Raw genomic sequence first — 20,120 nt, forward strand, 5'->3', positions numbered from 1 at the left:
GAATTTCCATTTGGGTTTCTTTGTGACTTCCTGTCTTACTTCCTGTCTCCAGTATCCTCCCTTATTTTATTTATTTATTTATTTTTTGCGGTACGCGGGCCTCTCACTGTTGTGGCCTCTCCCGTTGCGGAGCACAGGCTCCGGATGCGCAGGCTCAGCGGCCATGGCTCACGGGCCTAGCGGCTCCGCGGCATGTGGGATCCTCCCGGACTGGAGCACGAACCCGTGTCCCCTGCATCGGCAGGCGGACTCCCAACCACTGCGCTACCAGGGAAGCCCCATCCTCTCTTATCTTTGGGAAATACGTGATACATCTACTGAACATCTTGTGTCTAATTACACTCCATCAGGTAACGGTCCTTCCATCGTTGTTGTTCCTTTATAGCAGTTGCCCTCCTAAGAAGTCTTGTGTATTTTCCATGAGTTCATGTTTCCTTGCATATTAACCACTTTGGCTGGTGATGGGGTCTTTGGAGAAGGGGATAATGCCAAGGCCCTAACTTGTGCCCAACCTAGTAGGTTTATGTGGTGGGAGGGTGGGACATCGTCTCAGGGAAAAGAACCTCTGATGGAATAATCTGTACGTCTGTGCTTGAAGAAAAACATAGATTCCCTCAGTTGTAATTATCTACCCCTCATGGAACTGGGAGGCCTGGAGGAATGCTTGAGATTCAAGCCCTCCCATGGTGGCTCCTCTGAGGCTGGTCTTCTGGTCCTACCTCCCCTGATTCACTGGCCAGCAGGCGCTTGTGTCTCTCCAGAAGCAACGCAGTGGGCACTGGCCTTCCCAGGCAATGTGGGAGAAAGAAAGGGGCGTGCCGATAAGCCTCTCTTCCATTTTATCATCTGTTTCTTCTCCACATGGAGACCAAATCACTTTCAGTTGCCCTGGGGGTTCTCGGATAGTTTTTATTACTAACTTGTCAGATCCATCAGCATCTCTCTGATTTCTCATGGTGTGTGCAGGGCTGGATTGAAGGGAAAGAGCCAGCAGCCGACCTCTCATAAATTTCCTAAGGGAAAAGAGTTTGCTCATTTTGTAGATCATTTTCTCCATTATAGTGATTTGAATACTGTAACTTTGTGTTCATTTTCTTTTTGATGAGATATAGTATGTGTGGTCTTTGAGTGAAAGTGAAAGATATTTATCCTGAAATATCTCTTAGAATGCATATGTCAAAGTTTGGAAACCAGTTTTAGAGACACATACTGAACGGTGAGTAAATCACTATAGATATAAAATTGCAGTGCTTCATTATAGCACATGTAATAATTTCATGAAGCTTTAGAATGTTAAAATATCTTCTTACTGAATCCATTTGTAATAAAGAGAGTAGTGGCTCATTTCAGAGTCTTGCAATGTTTTGCTATTCCTGTACAGAAGAAGAATTGGGTCTTTAGTAATAATCCCTTAAATGAATGACTTACAGCTATGTGAGCTATGTGAGATCTTTGGTGATGTTTTCACAACTAATAATGAGGCAATTTGAAGATACAATTTCAGTGTTTGGGAGAAAGTTCTTGAATAGAGAATTGAGATTCATCATTTCTGTTATTCCTCCCAGTTAAAAGTTAAACGAGGTCCAAGAGAGATCATCTGATTGTGGCTTGAATCCTCACGGAACTGAGGCATGAGTGTGTTATTTACAGAGAATGATGTTAATAGAGGGGGTAGGCAGGAAATTTGTGGGCAAGCTTCTACCCATTTTAGAAATGGAAATACTGAATTCTAACACAGACACCTACAATTTCAGTTCTTCTTACCAAACTCTCTTTCCTGACTTATTAATATTTTCACTTAAAGAGTATTAGCATTTGGGTACTTCCCTGGTGGTGCAGTGGTTAAGAATCCGCCTGCCAATGCAGGGGACACGGGTTCAAGCCCTGGTCCGGGAAGATCCCACGTGGCACGGAGCAACTAAGCCTGTATGCCACAACTACTGTGCCTGCACTCTAGAGCCCGCGAGCCACAACTACTGAGCCCTCGTGCCACAACTACTGAAGCCTGTGCGCCTAGTGCCCGTGCTCTGCCACAAGAGAAGCCACCGCAATAAGAAGCCCGCGCACCGCAACGAAGAGTAGCCCCCGCTCGCCACAGCTAGAGAAAGCCCATGCGCAGCAACGAAGACCCAATGCAGCCAAATTAATTAATTAATTACTTAATTAAAAAAAAAGAGTATTAGCATTTTACCTCATTCTTTAGAAACTTTGAAAATAACCAGGTCTTTTTCTATAACTACGATGGAGGAAACTGTCAAACCGATATGTGAATGCCCAATGGTACTAAACTTTCAACTGCCAATTGCTTAAACACTGCTGGTTCTCATGTGTCTAAAATCTTCCCATTCCTTGAGCAACAAAGACTTAATCTCCAATTTCTAAAAACTGTTTTTCTTAGAAATATTTAAATTTTATTCCTTTGTCTTTTATTTTCCAAGAAAGAAGGTTAACACAATTCTCCCCTGAACAAAGACTTTTGGATATTTTAGCCTGCTTCCCAGAATGCCATCTGATAGTATGACAAGAGGAAATGTAGTACATGAAAAAGTGTCTGTCTAGGAAACTGTAGTGGACACTGTTGTTTCCTGAGCCAATGCCCCTTCTTCTTTTTACCCTTCCTAACAGAACTAGGGGAGAATTCAGGTAACCAACCCTCCCTCCTTGGGACTTACTGGATAGTAACCCCACCCTAGCTCCTCAGCTAGACTGTGATTTGATGAAAATAGTTGACCTATGATATTCTACTGGACAAGCCTTTATGGTCCAGGGGTTGGCAATCCCAGATAGCTGAACTTAGCTCAATCAGACCACGTTCTGTGGCCCATGCTGGGGTGCTGGTGGGCGGGAAATAGTTTTTACTTTCTCTCCCCAAACAGCAATGAACAAAGAAACCACTGTATCTATCTTGTGACCCTAATGGAAGCAGCCTACAAGCAAAGCTGATGCATTGTGAATGGAAATGGCTGAAAAAAAAGAAATGGAAAGAATCTGGGTGTTTGAGGACACGTCTTAGTTGCTGAAGCAACCAATGCAGATGTCCATTCCTGCTTTTGTTTAAGCCATTTAGAGCTGGTGTGCCTATTAGTTGTGGCTGAACAGAGCTGATTCAGCCAAAATCAGATGACTTTGATGGGAGTTTAGCCTCTGCTACAAAGTTGGTGACCTTTGAGAAGTACTTTCTCTCCGTTTGAGTTTCTATATTTGTAAAATAATATCTCATGTCTATCTCAGAGGATGGAGTATAAAAAGGAAGATATGAAATGATATATACAATATATAAAAGAGCGACAGTAGTAGAAAAAGTATATAAGTTCTCAAATCTTGAATAGTAGTAGGAACTAATAAAATGAACATCAGTCTTAAATGTGCATGTATGGTGGCCAAGGTTTGACCACTGTGGGCCCTATTTATTTATTATTCTATTATTATGTAAGAAATATAGATTGGGTGAGACCAGCAATTAATTCCATCCAAGAATAAACGTTCCAACAATAACAAAATATATTTTGCAGAAGGGTAGTGCAGTCCCTCACCCCCATCACCCCCATCATCTCCACCATCCCCATCATCCCCATCACTACCATTATCATCACTACTGTTAATTAACAGTGATTGGTCAGGAGCTGTCCTTAACAGTTGTTAATCCTCAAAATAACCTTAGGAAGTAGACAGTATTGCAACACTGTGGCAGCTTAAAATCACAATTCAAATTCTTTGACATTCCTACAATTGAGAGGTGGAGTCTCAGTCCTCTCCTCTTGATTCTGAGCTGCCCTTAGTGACTTTCTTGTAAGCAACGGATTCTAGAAAAGGTCATGCAGCTTCCACCAACTCTTCTGGGACACCTGCCCTGAGGGAAGCCAGCTGCCGGTCACGAATTCCATCTATCCTGAGATCCATGCTGAGGAGACTACATGCAGTTGCTCGGTCAATGGCACCAGCTACAATCTCAGCTGACGGCCACTCTCAGCTACCAGTCACGTGAGTGAGGCATCTTCCCGTCCAGCTGAGCTGACATGACTGCAACCTCAGTTTCATGACCACAACCCCTAGTGAGAACTGCCCAGCCATGCCCCTCCCAAGTGATGACCTACAAAATTGTAAGCAAAGTAGAACGATTGTGCTGGGACAGACCTCCATTTTACAGGGCAGAAAATTAAGGCATCCTCAAAAGCCAGAGATATATTCTGACCATGAGTCTGCTCAGTTCCCTTTCCTTTGTGGATAAGCCAATCAGCCACGAATTTTAGAAGGCTTTTCCAACTTTGCAGCCTGTTTAAAACTCTAAGCAACAAGTTACCTTTTTTCCCCCCTACATCACTCAGTTGTAAACACCCAGATAAAGAAGGAAAGAGGGCTTCCCTGGTGGCACAGTGGTTGAGAATCTGCCTGCCAATGCAGGGGACACAGGTTTGAGCCTGGTCTGGGAAGATCCCACATGCCGCGGAGCAACTAGGCCCATGAGCCACAACTACCGAGCCTGCGCATCTGGAGCCTGTGCTCCGCAACAAGAGAGGCCGCGATAGTGAGAGGCCCGCGCACCGCGATGAAGAGTGGCCCCCGCTTGCCACAACTGGAGAAAGCCCTCACACAGAAACGAAGACCCAACACAGCCATAAATAAATAAATACATATTTAAACCAAAAAAAAAAAGAAGGAAAGAGAATACTATTAGAAACAACTAGGTATATAATTATCTGGAACAACTGAACACTCCGTTTTAGAACATGAAGTCAAAGTCATCAGGTATCTCCATCAACCCAGCTCCTCCTCTTAATTTCTCTATTTATATTCATGGTCTCTTATTCCTGCCTTATCCTGGCTTATGTGCTGCTCTTACACCATTAGAATTCAATCCTTTGAGAGCAGCAGTCCTGTCTACCGTGCTGACTGCTCTGTTCCCAGTGCCCAGCACATTGACAGGTACTAGGACTCAACACGTGCTACGAGTAAGTTGGCTGTGTACATGTCAATCTCAACTGACATGTACACAGTGCTATATTTAAAATGGATACCCAACAAGGACCTACTGTATAGCACAGGGAACTCTGCTCAATGTTACGCAACAACTTAAATGGGAAAAGAATCTGAAAAAGAATAGATTCATGTATATGTATAACTGAGCCCCTTTGCTGTGCAGGTGAAACTGCCACAACATTGTTAACCAACTCTACTCCATTATAAAATAAGACGTTAAAAAAAAGTAAATCAATTAATACAACTTCGTAAATCAACTGTGCTTCAATTTTTTTAAAAAAAAAGAGTGAATTGAATGAAGGTCAGAAATCATGGTCATTTTCAACATTTTTCTTTCCCTCCATCGAACTGTCGATCATAAATGGAGAACATTGTTCAGGTCTATTCTTCCCCTTGTTGACTCTACCCCAAATTAAGCAATTCATTTCTTCACCCCTGCAGTTCATGATGAGGCTTTCTGCCTTCAGACATTTCACTCTTCCAATCTATCCCGTCCATTATTGCTCCAAAAACGCTAGTGGCTTTCACTGCTTGCCAGATGGAAAGCCAAGTCCCTCAAGGCCTTTCACCAGTCGACCTCAGCTCTGCTCCGGATGCCTCCCCACGGCTCTCCTGTGTGGTGCTAGATGACACCCAAGCGGCCCACTTGCTCTTCCCAGGACAAACGGACAAGTTTCTAATTTCAGACTACTACTTCCCTGAATTTTCTTTTCCAAAATCCCCACCCATTAAAAAGCCAACCAATTCATCAAGGCCCATCTCAAATGTCACTTCAGTAAAGAACTCTTCCCTGATCCCCACACCATATATAGTCTCCATTCTCTGAACTCCTACGGCATTTTATAGTACTTTTAAGACAGTTATTATATTCCTCCTTGATGTCTGCGCTTTATGTACGTATACCTTCTACTGTAGGTACTTAATGAGGTTTGAGGATAGGTCATACTCATTTTTTTTTAATCCTATGAATCATATGGTCTAGCAAGGTATTAACCATGATAGAACTCAGTAAGTATTTAATTAACTGAATGAACTTTCAGGGAAGTTACACTTAAAGGACTCCTCCAATTTGAAGCAGATAAAACAATTAAGTTAAAAAAATAATCCATCCTAATAAAGGTTAATAGGGGAAAAGCTTTCCTGATAAGTGATCCCAGTAGACTGACTACATTAAAAATTAAAGTCAGAGTAAAATCTCAACATGCCACTCAACTGTGCTTCTGCCGCATTGTTTTCTAAGCTGTGCCACGACTAACTGGAAATTTGAAATCATTTGACTACAATTTTAAACTGGGGAAGACACAAAAACCCGGAAGTCAAAAAGGAAAAAAAGTGACAGATCTGGATACATATAAATTGCAACTTCTACACAGTAAAAAATGCCATAAATGAAAATCAAACTACAAATGACCTATTAGGAAAAACTATTTCTAATATATAGCATAGTCCAAGAGTCAAATTCCTTAACTTTCAAGGAAAATCAATAAGAAGAAAAACAAACATCCCAAGAGAAAATAGGCAGAAGAAGCAGAAGAAATACAAACGGCCAAAAAATATATAAAAACATTATCAGCCGCATCCAAGGTAAAGATGCGCAAATAAATCATTACCCTTTTTTAGGAAAGTCATTTGGCAATGCTTGTTAAGATTAAAAAAGCACATGGTCTTTGAGCTAGCTATTCCACTTTGAAGCATGTACCCTACAGATATATTCAGACAAGAAAAAAGAGCTGTGTGAAAAAGTACAGTAATTGCATCGCAAGAAACTGGAAACAACCAAAGGGAGAAAACAAATCAACCAAAGTTATGGTTACACACCGTGCAAACATTCACAATAGAAGGCTAAGCTAAGCCTCTTAAAATGGAAAGGCTTCCAAGAAAAATTAAACCAAAATAGGTGAAGCACAGAACAAACAGTATTCTGTTAAGATCTCATTTGAGTTTTTAAAAATAACAAAAGGGCAGGCATATACATCCATATATGCCTATGAATGAGTGAAATATTTCTGGAAGGATATACTTGAAACCGTTCCCTCAGCTGGGGGAGGAACAGGGGATTTTCTTTATATTTTACCTTTCTTTTCTTTCTTTCTTTCTTTCTTTCTTTCTTTTCTTTCTTTCTTTCTTTCTTTCTTTCTTTTCTTTCTTTCTTTCTTCCTTCCTTCCTTCCTTCCTTTCTTTCTTTTTCTTTCTTTCTTCCTTTCTCTTTCTTTTGTTCCTTCCTTCCTTCCTTCTTTCTTTCTTCCTTTCTTTTCTTTCTTTTCTTTCCTTCCTTCCTTCCTTCCTTTCTTTCCTTCGTTCTTTCTTTCTTTCTTCCTTCCTTTCTTTTTCTTTCTTTTCTTTCCTTCCTTCCTTTCTTTCTCTCCTTCCTTCCTTCCTTCCTTCTTTCTTTCTTTCTTTCTCTTTTCCTTTCAAATAAACCACATGCATACTTTACTTTTATAACAAGAAGGAAACTTAAATTATTTTTGAATTTGTCCAGTTCTTTTCCTTTGGCCTTTTTGCCAAAATCTGTAGCCTTACCTTTGGCGCTAAACGTCCCGCTTTGCAGAGTCCCTGTCATGGTTTGTGGGGACATGTTTGATCAGCGGCAGTTGTGGAAAGGGCTTCTAAATCAGAGCTCTTCACAAGTAGGAGAGCTACACTGAGTCCTGAGAGCCACGGGATAAATGTAAACACATGCCCACACCGAGGACAGACAAGGAATTTTAAAGGGAAACAGGAGTCAGACGGGGAGAGAGAGTGTCTGGTAAATCGCATCCCAGCGTATCTCCTGGGCACTTCCAGTAGCTCCACTTGAAAAGAAAAGGAGCCAGACCCCACCCTGTAGGTGAAAGCTATTATTCTTCCCGCCTCTCAGAAGAGGTGCCTTTCCAAAGACAGCTCAGGGGTGGGATGGAAGAGGGACCTGCCAAAGAGCTCCCACCTGAACGTTTTATGGGACAAACATGCAGCCAGACAGTCAAGGAGGCGGAGCACCCACGCAGCTCTGCAGACACATGCAACTGGCCGTGCAGAAAAGAAAACAGAGAAATGTCCCCAAACTGTGTTCTATCAAGAACAGTAAAAGCTCCTTGGGAATGAGTGACGCCGTGAGGCCGCGAGTACCAGCCTGGTGATGCTGTCGGCTCAGCGTGAGAACCGTGGGGATACAGCGGGGCTGGAGCCGCAGAAGCTGTCAGCTCATCCTGTCATCGTGAATGCCTTAGGTGGGCTTTCCCTGGTGTCGGTATTCTCTGTCCACAAACCACAGGAGGTGTAACGTGAGCTCCAAACAGACAATGGTCACGGCTCCTGAGACAGCGAACAGCACACTTGCCAGGGACGGAGGCTTTGTATCTAACTCTGAAAAGGGAGCCCAGCCAGCCAGCTGCAGCCTCAGCAGGGTGGTCACAGGCTGAGCCGCAGTCCCCAAAACAAAAGGCGTGATCAGTGTCTACCTCCAGCCAAAGGAGCTCAAACGAGACTTCTTCACAAATGATAGGCCACGCGGGCGAGAAGGAAAGGGCAGAGGGAGACACCTGCGCGGTCCGACAGCACCAGGCACCGGCGAGGTGATGCACGGAGGGGACGGGACGACAATACTGGGAACGGCCGGTATACACCACGCTCACCCTCCATTCGTGGTCCCGCAGCATTTTGCCCATACCTCTGTTTTGACGTATATCCTAGACTGTAATCATCCACATACATTCGCTCCCTCCCAAAGCGAGGACGCCTTCAAGGTCAGAGCGTGCCCTTGATAAGTCAGTGAGTGAACAGACTTCTCCCAGGGTGAGCTGCAATCTGCCTTGTGCTTTCCTCAGGCCACCATGGAGGCTGGAAGAAATCAAAGTCCAGAGCTCCCAGCGGGGCCTGCAGAACGGACGCCGCCAGCAGAAAGAGTAAGAAGACCTAAGAAGCCTTCCTCTCCTCTCAGGAGCCCACGCGCGTGCGCAGGGGCCTTGGTACCGACACCTCTCAGCTCCTCCCACCGCAGCTTATTCTAAACCCGCTGGCACCCTGGCCCTACACTGAGGAAGGAGAAAGCCAGGGAGCAGAGTGGTCCCACGAGGAGCATGACGGCAAGGGCTGGTAAACGAGAGCTGCAGGGGTGAAGGGGCTGGAGAGATGACAAGTGTCTACCTTAAATGTACGAGACAAGTGTCATCTTAAATGTACAAGTGTCATCTTAAATGTACGAGATCAGGCACCAGAGTGGAGGCTAGTCCATAGGACGACCAAGCAGCAACACGGGTCAGCAAGGCGGGGGGACCATGGCCTCAGAGATCCACCAGGCACACCCCCAGATCCCCAGAGAGGGGTCTTACTGAAGTTCAGGGAACTGCGCTCACCGAAGTGCCCTGCAAAATCTTGTGTGTGGGTGCATTTGCATGGAAATAGGGTCCACAGATTTCATGAGATTCTAAAAAAGCCTTGTGATTTTAAAAGAGAAAAAAAGGGATTCATGTGCCTATATGAATCACTTAGAGATCTTGTTAAAATGAAGTTGTGGTTCACATGCCGGGGTGGGCCTGAGACTCTGCCCTCCAACCAAATCTGGATGACTCTGATGTTACCGGTTCACAGCCCACACCTTGAGTAGCAGGCACCTGACTGGGGGCCCTACCTGCTGAAACCTAAAGCCTCCGGATGGCCACGCCGCCGGCACCCACAGGATTCAGTGTGACACTGACTGATCTGGATTTTAGCACATGTGACAAGACACCCGACACGAGACAAGCACAGACAAGGTATTACTGGCACTTCCTAAATGCCTCTGGAGTTTAGGACCAGCTCACCGTTAATACGGAAGACCTAGAAGACTGCCTTCCATCACTGCGGAAAAAGATAACCTGGAGTCCCAGGTGTCTAGGCCCTTCTTGTTAGTTCAGAAGGAAATCCAGCAGAGAGAGTTCTCCCTCATTCTGGCTTTCACCAGCCACCTCTGGGAAGCTGACAAGAAAAGCAAGGATGGTCAAGTGACCTCGTTTTGCTTATAGAGAGCACGCGTGGTGCTGAATATCTATGCCTATGAAAGATCCGATTAAACCTTCCCGGGCAAACTGAAGCCCGGTGGGCAGCAAGTTCCACTGGCAAACACTGGCCATTCAGAGCGAGCCTTAGCCCTCTCGGCCTGGCTGGGCTTTCGGCCACCAAGCCGGGCACTGAGGGCTGAGCCGTGCTGAGATCCCGTCCTGAGACAGGAAGTCTGCCGGGGAAAATAGAAAGCCCAGGATCTGACAGCCAAACTGTGCATCAGCAGCTCTATCCCCAGTACACAAAGTATCACAAAGGCTGAAATCCAAATCGGTCTAAAACTAGCACAATGAAAATATTTCCTTCCTTCCCTCCACCAGAGAGCAAAGCAGCTGACATCAGTATCCTCCGGGCACAACAGATTTCTCCGAGTTTACATGGAAAGAACGATTACACAACTGCCCTTTCTCACCATCAGACCTACCGTCCCAGGAAATAAGGAAGGGGAAGCAATTACCCTGTTGCTGAAAACCCATAATGGATATGTGATTCCGATTATTAATGTGGAAAGAAAGAGACAGACTGCTGAGCTGCGAGCAACCACTAAGCGAATCTGCATGAGATTCCAAGAGGGGGATTAATTTTTTGTTTTCTTTTCATCTCTCAGCCAGTCATTGGAATGTGACCCCAAACTTTAAGCATGGCCTGTCACATCCTTATCAGTATTCACTGCCACTGCACTGTGGTCACATTATCTCCCCTGGATTCCCACGTGACAGGTTCCTTGCTGTAGGGGATTGTTTTCTCTTTGCCTCTAAAGGGGAGGCGGGTGTGGCAGGGAACTAGCTTGTCAGGTGCAGGAAATTAATTTTCAAGACAACAGAAAGACATTTTGTCGCAAATATTTACTTCTCTGTTTCTTTCCTACTGATATCGAACATACATTATCTAATCTGAAGGATGCTGGATTTACAATCCCTCTGAACAAAGAAATGTTATGGCTCATTCTAAAGAGATAATGCCGCCAATCCTTCAGCCCCTGGTGAGAACACTACTGCCGCACGAAGTACATTTGTCATAAAAGAATAGAATGGACACTGAGAGGTGCAGGTAGAGAGGAGAGTGTGAGATTTCTCTGACTTTATATGGCACCCTGAAAACCCGTTCCCCTATACCACTTACCTATCCATCAAATTTCCAATTACTATCTGGCTCAAGGTCCATATAAACATGGCAGCTTCATCCAAAGTGGGCCATTAGAACTGGAGATCCCCAGGGGGGAAGGCTGGGAACAGGGATGCTGCGTGAGGAGGAGACCTGTGTGTATCACCCTCTCTGTGCCTGGTGGGGCTCTAGGCAGTTTTCACGCATTATTTCATTCCGTTGTACGATTTCACCATGAGGTGAGTATTACTACGACGATGCTCTCAACTTTACAGACCGGCACAGAGACTCGAGCTTCTGCTGTTTGCTCAGAGTTACCCGGCTAGCTAGTTGGAGGAGCCAAGACTGAATGCCATCCCGATGACAAAACCCATGACCTGATGGCACCAGATTTTCACTCATTTTATGAGAAATATTTAGTCTCCCTTCTCCACCCGGGAAACGTGATTTCCTATCCTATACCGAAACCAAACAAAACACACGGGGACTCATTTGACTACTCTCAAATACACTGCCTAAGACCCACAAAGCCACTCTTACTCTTCGGTCATTTTTTGGTGGTAGATCTTTGCCCATTTTTTGTGCAGGAAACAAAAACAGGAACATTTCTCCTGAGATGACAAGAATAATCGTAGTTGTTGTAAATGGTGACAAAATGGGTATTCATTATGATGTGCAAAACTGAGCATTTCCCCAGGCTGCCTGCCACAAAAACAAAGGTTTCAACTGAAAACTATCTAAAAATTCTATATACATACACACACACACGCACGTATGTGTTATGAAACACTTTTTTATCGAATCCTTATTATTCTTTCCTGGACTCTAATATCCAGCCTTTTTCAATAATAATAGCAATAATAATTATAATTATTATGTTATAAATAATATTATTATTGCAAATAGTAATAATAATGGCAACAAACATTTACTGAGCATGTGCGTGAAAACAGGCTTCACGTATCTCATTTAATCTGTGCAACAGCTCTGCGAGGAACATTACTATTATATTTCTTTTTATAAACAAGAAAACTGAAACTTAGATTAAATAATTTCTCAAGGTCACTAAAGTAGAAAGGATAGAGGAGGCCTGGATTAGATCATGTGACCCAGAACCATCTTCTTGGCCGTGCATCGTCCTTCTTCCCAAACCCCCATCGGTCCGCGTCCTGGCCAGACACTGGCCCTGAACCGACAGCGTCTTCCAGCTCTTCATCCAGCTCATGCGCTACCTTTTCTTGCCACCTTCCCTTGACCCCCTCCACGTGCAGAACCAGCGGGCACTACCACGCTGCCTTAGACCTCAAGAAGCAGCCGTGTCTCAGCCACAAGACAGTGAGCTCCCCAAGGGCAGGTCTCCCTTCCCTGCCCACCCAGCCCGGTGTCGGGTGCACCGTGAATGCTACACATTCCCATCCCACGAGCCCATCCACGGGGACCATGGCTCTGTCCCCTCCCCACCCAACAGTGATGAGAGAAACATTGTCAAGATCTTCTGAGTGACATTTCTTCACACCCATAACAGTCATTTTGCACTGTCCCCCTTTTCTCTGGTTTTGTTATGCTCAAGGAGCCCCCGATCCATCAAACCACACTCAAAATGCTATTTTCTAGTATTGTAATCACGTCACCCAATTTCTTCACCTTCCCCGCACATCCTGTTCTATGTGCCCTGGTACATGTGTAACTTACTTTAAAAGTAATTAAAATGACAGCATTTATACAATATATAAAATAGAGGTGGCTGGTTTAATCACAGAAGGGTTGACTGCAGAGTTCTTTTAAGTACTTATCTCTCCTGACAGATTTATCTGTTCGTTCAAAGATCAGTAATGACTGACATGAGTCTGTCAGGCAGACTCGGGGTCAGGCTGCTCAGGTGTGAATCCTGGCCCCGCCCCTCACGAGCATGTGACTGTGGGCAAGTGACTTCACCTCTCTATGCCTCAGTCACCCCGTCTGTAAAGCGGGCATAATGACAGCATCTGCCTCACTGGATTGTGAAGATAAAATGAGTTAAAATACATAAAGCGCTAAGAACAATGCCTGGACGTGATGGGCACAACTACCAATACTTCTACTGTCATCACCACCATCACCTGCATTACAAGGCCCTCCGGGATCAGGGCTCTATGTGGAACCCTGGAAGGTGGGTCCCAGAAAGCTCCAGGTAGACGCCTGCCGGCAGGTGCACTGGTGCGGGACTCGGCACTCCGGACAGCATCGTCCTGCCCTCTTTAAGGAGGTCTGCATCTTAGCCTGGGGGCAGGGGGTTCCCGATCTTAGCCCTGCCGGTGGTGGCTAAGTTCTCTTTACTTCTTCCTGGTGGATCCTCCATTACACCAATCGTTTGTTGTAATGAATAATTATTTGTATTATGCTATCTGTGTTCAAGTTACTTGTTTGGGTTCTGTCTCCGGATTAGACCCTGACTGGAACACACACCATCCGGTACCCTCAGCCTTCTTTTTGTTTCATGCTCTCCAAGTCGGTTCTTGTCTTAAGATATTTTTTTCATTTTCCAGAATGTCCTGAAATGCCACCAAGCCTTCACATGGCTGGTTCCTCTGAGTCACTTTCCAGACTTTGCAACCTGCAGTTTTCCAACCCAGGCCCTACAAACCTCAGTCACCATCCAGCACATGGGCCTGTTTCACTTTCTTCACAGCACTCACCACTGCATGAATCATCTTATTCTTTCTTCCGCCTCCTTCCCTAATTAAATGCAAGTTCTGTGACAGCAAAGACTGTGCTTGTATTGTTTACTACTAGAGCCCCAGGGAACAGTTGTCAGATATGAAAGCACTTGATAGAGAGTTGTATTAAAAAGATGAGAAGGGAGAATAAGAAAGGTTAAAAAAAAAAAAAAAAAAAAAGGAGGAACTGGTTCCCAGCCATAAGGCTCCCGATCTAATGAATTGCTTCTATCACCCGTTCTCCCAGTCACTGCTGCCTCAAATCCTGGAAGCACCGCTGTCTGTTACTTCCCACACTCATAGATTATTTTCTTTAAATTTGTCCTTCCTTCTACTCTCTCTTCTCCCGTAGTTTCATCATTCTCCATACATCAGTCCTGCATACATGAAGTCCGTACTCAGGACTCTATTAGCTGCATCGCCTCCTTACTGGCCTCTCTAATTCCAACTTCCTTCTCTTTTTCAATCTATTCTGAATAGCGTTGACAACTAGTTTTTCTAAAACACTGTTTTTGGTTGAGCCCTCCCCCTCTTCTTTACAGACCAGTCGTTACTTGTTTGATCCAGCCTAAACGTATTTGTCTCCCTTCTAAGGCCCCCCTATGCTGGCTCTGTGCTGCCCTGCCCATCTAGGCACAGCAACCCTTCTGCCTGTTCACACTGGTTCTCCCTGGCCCCATGAATAAGCCAGGCCACCCCCGTCCCGGAGCCCACTCACAGGGGCTCTCCCCACTGAGATTCTGGAAGGGAGCAGCTCAAACTCTCCGCCCTACGTTGGCAACCATGGGATCACTTGATAATCTCCTTCTCTCACCTCCTCTACTCCAGAAAACATCTGAAACTTTTTAATATAAACCTATGCTGTCTTTTCCTCATTTTATCAAAAGAAACGCGTAAGCTCCTTAGTTCTCTGAGGCTTCAGGTAAGGTACTGAACAAGTAGTAGGGAGGGATGAATGATGAACAACTGAGAGCCTCCTGGTTGAGGATCGACGTGAGTTCTCGGACCTGGAGAACCTGCCTTGGGGTAGTCTAAGATCCTGTCCCCCTAGGAGGCTCTAAGAGACTCATCTGACCCAAGTCACAGTCTTTATCATCATTCACATATTCAATCTAATATGACACACTTTGCATGTACCTCGTATAAAAAGTTTTCTTTGGAAAAAAAACAGAAGTGAGAATTTTTCACAAAGGTTTTTGTTCTGTTTAAAGGTCCTCCTCCTGTCTATTTTCATCCTGTGTATGTTTTGTATTTTCCTTCTTTCGAAAGTGTTAAGAAAAAAGACTTTCTTTGGGAAGAGCTACATCTTTCCGCACACTTCCACCCCTGGAAACAAGGACCCGAGGAAAGAACACAGGTGCCTGTTAGGTAATGGTGTCAGTTCCATCAGTTCAATAATTCAAGGCTCTTGAGCAAAGAGAAATTAATTTTTAAATTTGCCATATAACAAAAACAGGTGGAAAACAACAAAATGCCCTTCAATGAAATACGGTTAAGCAAATTGTAATATGTGTACTTATTGAATGTTAATTACTATTAAAACCGTGGTTAGAATTGTCATGTAGTAACATAGAAAAATATTTTTGACAAGCCACCTGGTTAAAAAAAAGATGGTATTTCCAGAATCAGTATTTGCAATTAATTATAACTGTTGTGAGTCCTGGGAGATCTTGGGGGTGGTACAAGCTAAGTACGAGGAAGAAAATAAAAATGTCAGCACAGAATGGGTCGCAAACAGAGCTCTGCAAAGTTGAAATCTAAAGAGGATTCTGGCTCCCAGCTCCTTAGGGCTTGACCCCTTTCTGATTAAATGGACCGCTGGGCTTAACCCTACAATACGTGGGTTCTATTTCCTATCCTCAGGAAATTTTACATTCACAAGTCATCTTGGCAGGTGTAGAGCAGCGTGTGTAGTACTGCACCTTTTGTCTAAGAGAGGATATAAATATATATGGCTATGTCGTTAAAAAGCAGTGGAAGGATAAAGCAAAATTGAATTAAAACGGTTTCCTGTAGGAGAAAGTCAGGAAAAGGCTGAAGAGAGGGAAAGACAGCTATACTTTTCTGATTGCACCTTGTTTTGTACATTTAACTCTGAACCATAAAGTTTGTGTTATATATTTGTTTGTGTCGCTAAAAGAAGCAACCACTCACTTTGTTATAAAGCAGAAACTAACACACCATTGTAAAGCAATTATACCCCAATAAAGATGTTTAAAAAAAAAGAAGCAACCACTAAAATAAAAGGCAAAATAATAAAGGTGAGCCTACTGTGCATTGAGCTAGCTATGCATTGAGTTGATGGTTGAACTACACCCAGGGGAGTTAATTAACGTGACTTTAAACCTCTGTAATTTAACTGTGCATCCCTGGTGGGATATATCCTAAGAACAAAAAGAACTGCAAAGAAGTCTTAGGTTGTTTTCAGTTACCATATTATTAATAAAAATGTCAGTATTATTATCCTGAAACCATACACAAAATGGATATACCAAATATAATATAATATATATACACACGTATATATAGTCAGATATACTACATACATGTAATCAAATATCTTTCATAATAGAGATAGATAAATATACAGATAGGTATAGAATTCTTTTAACGATATAAGGAATAAAATTTTTCAGCGTAAGAGAAAAGAAATACCCGTATAAAATCAAAGAAGTAAAACTATGTAACCCTGAATTTGAACTGGAAATAACAGTGTGAATCTGTGATATAATTTGTCTGAAAAAAAAATCCTAGCTCTGTCTACCGAAAAGTTCAAAAATAACGATAATCCACTAGCTGTGAGCCCCCCCAGGGCCCAGTCTGTGGTCTCTAAGTATCATTTCCTACTAAAAATAAAAAGAGCTCCTTGCAGAAAATGCTGATTCTAGATCTGGGCCATGAAATGCGCAAGATGAGCCTGAAACATCTTGTTCAATCAGAAAACAAGGAAGCGTTTAGGTTGATGTTAAAAGATTCAGGGGCCAGTTTGAAAGGGATCTCCGCCAAAGATGGGAAAATTTGAAAAAGAACACTTTCTGCAAAGAATTGAAACATTGCAAACATGTTAAAAATCCATGACTTCATAATGCTACAAGCACACACACACACTCTTTCTGTTCACCTTTAGAGGATTCTAGAAAACCAATTATTATTCTGAAACAGGTGCATAAAGACAAAGAATCAAACATTTCTTTCTTTTGTAGATCATAACACTCAGGACAATTAAATAGATGTTGAAGGAAACTTTGTTTTTAAACTCTGAGACATTTACTTACTTTCTCACATCACGAATCATGGATTATTATGAGTGAAACTGAGTGTCTGTATGTTTCATCTCTTCAGGAAAGCAGCACTACTGAGTGCCTGTGACATCCTATGGAGAATATTAATCTTTGGTGGTAGCATTAAGAGCTCCCGGTTTCACAAACCCACAGACCCTCTTTGAAATAACCTGAAGAAGTTTCTTTTCCTATAGAAGAATTTTATGTAAAGAAATGATGACTGTGATGGAATTAGAATATTACTATTTCACAATCCACTAATGAAATAATAAGTCTAGTCAATAATCACCAATTTAGGTATAAAAAGCTGACGGAAAATCTGATACAAAGAGGGCAGGGCTCCCAGTCTTGAACCCAACAACCAATCTCAACACCACAGGAGAGAAAGAACAGATAATATTGGCTTCCTTATGTAGAAAGTAACAACGCTATCAGTGAAGAACTGTGACAATAAAATCAGACCTCAGTGTAATCAAACCTATAGATCTAACTACCAGTTTATAGGAAATACGTGGGAAAAAGAAACATGTCGATGAGCACAAGGACACAAGTAGCCAAACTCTGTAGGACAAAAATACTGGTTAATTCAACAACAAGAAAGTGAAGTAAAAGGAGTAGGAACCCGTAGGTTAAAGAGCCCTGACACATTTCTTGACGTGAATAAGCCACGTGTCAACATAAAATTAGGAGACAATTTGGGAAAATTGGATAGCTGATGATATGAAGAAAGTCTTGTTAATGTTTTTAGGTGTGATAATGGTATGACGGTTATTTTTTTTAAGTCTTTATCTTTTTGAAGATATGTGTTGACATATTCATGGGTTAAATAAAACGAGATTCACTTCAAAATATTCCTGTGGGGGGCAGGGTGGATGTGGTAGGCTGAATAACGGCTCCCCAAAGATGTCCATGCCTTAATCTTCAGGACCCATGAATGTTACCTTATATGGCAAAGGGGACTTTACAGATACAATTAAGTTCAGGATTAGGGGATGGGGAGATTACCCTGGATTTTCTGGTCAACCCAATGACGTCATCCAATGGTCCTTGTGAGAGGGAGGGAGAAGGGTCAGAGTCAGAGGAGAAGGTGATGCAGAAGCAGAGACTGGAGTGATGTGCTCTGAAGATGGAGAAAGAGGCCACGAGCCAAGGGTTACAGCTGGCCACTAGCAGCTGAAGAAGCTAATGAAGCAGATCCTGCCCTGGAGCCTCCAGAAGGAAGCAGCCCTGCCAACACCTTGACTGTAGCCCAGTGAGACCCACATCAGACCTCTGGACTCCAGAACTGGAAGACAGTAGATCTGTGTTGTTTCAAGTTGTTCACGGCTCTCTGTTTCAGCAGTGATAGGAAACTAGTACAGTGGGGAAGTGGAGGGGAGTACAGCTGAAATCAGTTCAGCCATGTACTGAAAATTGTTGAATTGGTGAGATGTGCACATGGGGGTTCGTTATAAGTTCTCTAGTTTTGCACGTGTTTGAAAATTTCCACAATAATTTGGATTTTTTAAAATAACGTCTTACTAAGGGAATTTAAATCAAAAAGTTCATTCTTAAGACACAGTTTTCAAGTTTCATACCTCTGTCCCACACCCAACTCCAGAACGTTGTGGTAATGTTAGTCTTGGAGAACGAGGCGCTGAGGGGGTTTGAGACAGACAGATAACACACCCACAGGGTAGTCCCTGGGGCACCTGAGGGAAGGTGCTTGATCTCTGCCAGCCTCAGCCCCCTTACATATTCAGATAATAACAGAGCCTGAAGTTCACTGGCTGGTTGGGAGGCTTCAGTGAAATAATCCATTTAAAGTGTTTTGTGGATTACCTGCATACAATATCTCTTAATAAGGATCAGCTACTGATATGTATCAGCATTGCATGTCATTCCTACAAACATTTGAAGAACGTCTCCAGTCAGTCTCAATCCTAATTATCACAATCCCCTAAAATGTATCTGTGAGAAAAGACACACGCACCCCAATATTCATTGCAACACTATTCACAATAGCCAAGACATGGAAGCACCCTAAATGTCCACCGACAGATGAATGGATAAAGACGTGGTACATATATACAATGGAATATTACTCAGCCATTAAAAAGAAGGAAATAATGCCATTTGCAGCAACATGGATGCAACTAGGGATTATCATACTAAGCGAAGTAAATCAGAAAGAGAAAGACAAATACCATATGATAATCACTTATATGTGGGATCTAAAATATGACACAAATGAACGTATCTACGAAACAGAAACAGACTCACAGACATTGAGAACAGACTTGTGGTTGCCAAGGGGGAGGAGAGGCTGGGGAAGGGAAGGATGGGGAGGTTGGGGTTCGCAAATGCAAACTATTATATATAAGATGGATAAACAACAAGGTCCTACTGTAGAGCACAGGGAACTATATTCAATACCCTGTGATAAACCATAATGGAAAAGAATATGAAAAAAGAATATATATACATGTATAACTGAGTCACTTTGCTGTACAGCAGAAATTAACACAACATTGTAAATCACCCATACTTCAATAAAATTTAAAAAACAAAAAAGAAGCACCCCTAAAAGGCCCTGTTGGGTGATGAATGAGAGCTACAAAGTTATCTTTTGAGGCTTAGCATAGAATGCAATCACAGAAAATTCTTCCAGCTCAAGAAATGGCATCTTTACATTAGCAGCCACAGAAGGAAAAAACTGCTCTCCTCCCTGAGGTGTCTGTGATCAGGGATTTAGAACCCACCCTGGAGTGAGCTCCCTGATAGAAGGGGACACAGCACAGCACAGAGAGCGTCTGCAGCTCAGTGCTTGCCGCTTTGCAGCTAATGTTTGCACAGCTGTTGTACGACTCAGGGTGCTAGGAGGGAGGGATGCGGGGTTGGGGAGTGAGGAGGAGAAAAGGAGCAAAAATGAGTCGCAGACAATGTTGTGTGTAATATTTCGTCTAACCTACATTTGCCAAGGATGCTGCAGACCCGTCACCTCACTTTACGTGAGCTAAGAGCACTGAGCAGAGTCTTAAAAATGACTGCACACTGAAAGTGA

The 20,120-nt window shown here is 43.3% G+C and overlaps 1 protein-coding gene and 1 non-coding gene across 2 annotated transcripts in view; both read right to left on the reverse strand.

Annotated features, from left to right (window-relative positions):
* DISC1 (DISC1 scaffold protein) overlaps window positions 1–20,120 on the reverse strand; it is a 288,333-nt gene that overhangs the window by 38,554 nt on the left and 229,659 nt on the right. The gene's annotated exons all lie outside the window — the stretch shown is intronic.
* Window positions 17,123–17,249, reverse strand: LOC136136725 (small nucleolar RNA SNORA25). Its single transcript, XR_010656666.1, has one exon. It is a non-coding gene; the product is annotated as a small nucleolar RNA SNORA25 (small nucleolar RNA).

Source organism: Phocoena phocoena, chromosome 16 (genome assembly GCF_963924675.1).
Source record: "Phocoena phocoena chromosome 16, mPhoPho1.1, whole genome shotgun sequence".
Classification (NCBI taxonomy): domain Eukaryota; kingdom Metazoa; phylum Chordata; class Mammalia; order Artiodactyla; family Phocoenidae; genus Phocoena; species Phocoena phocoena.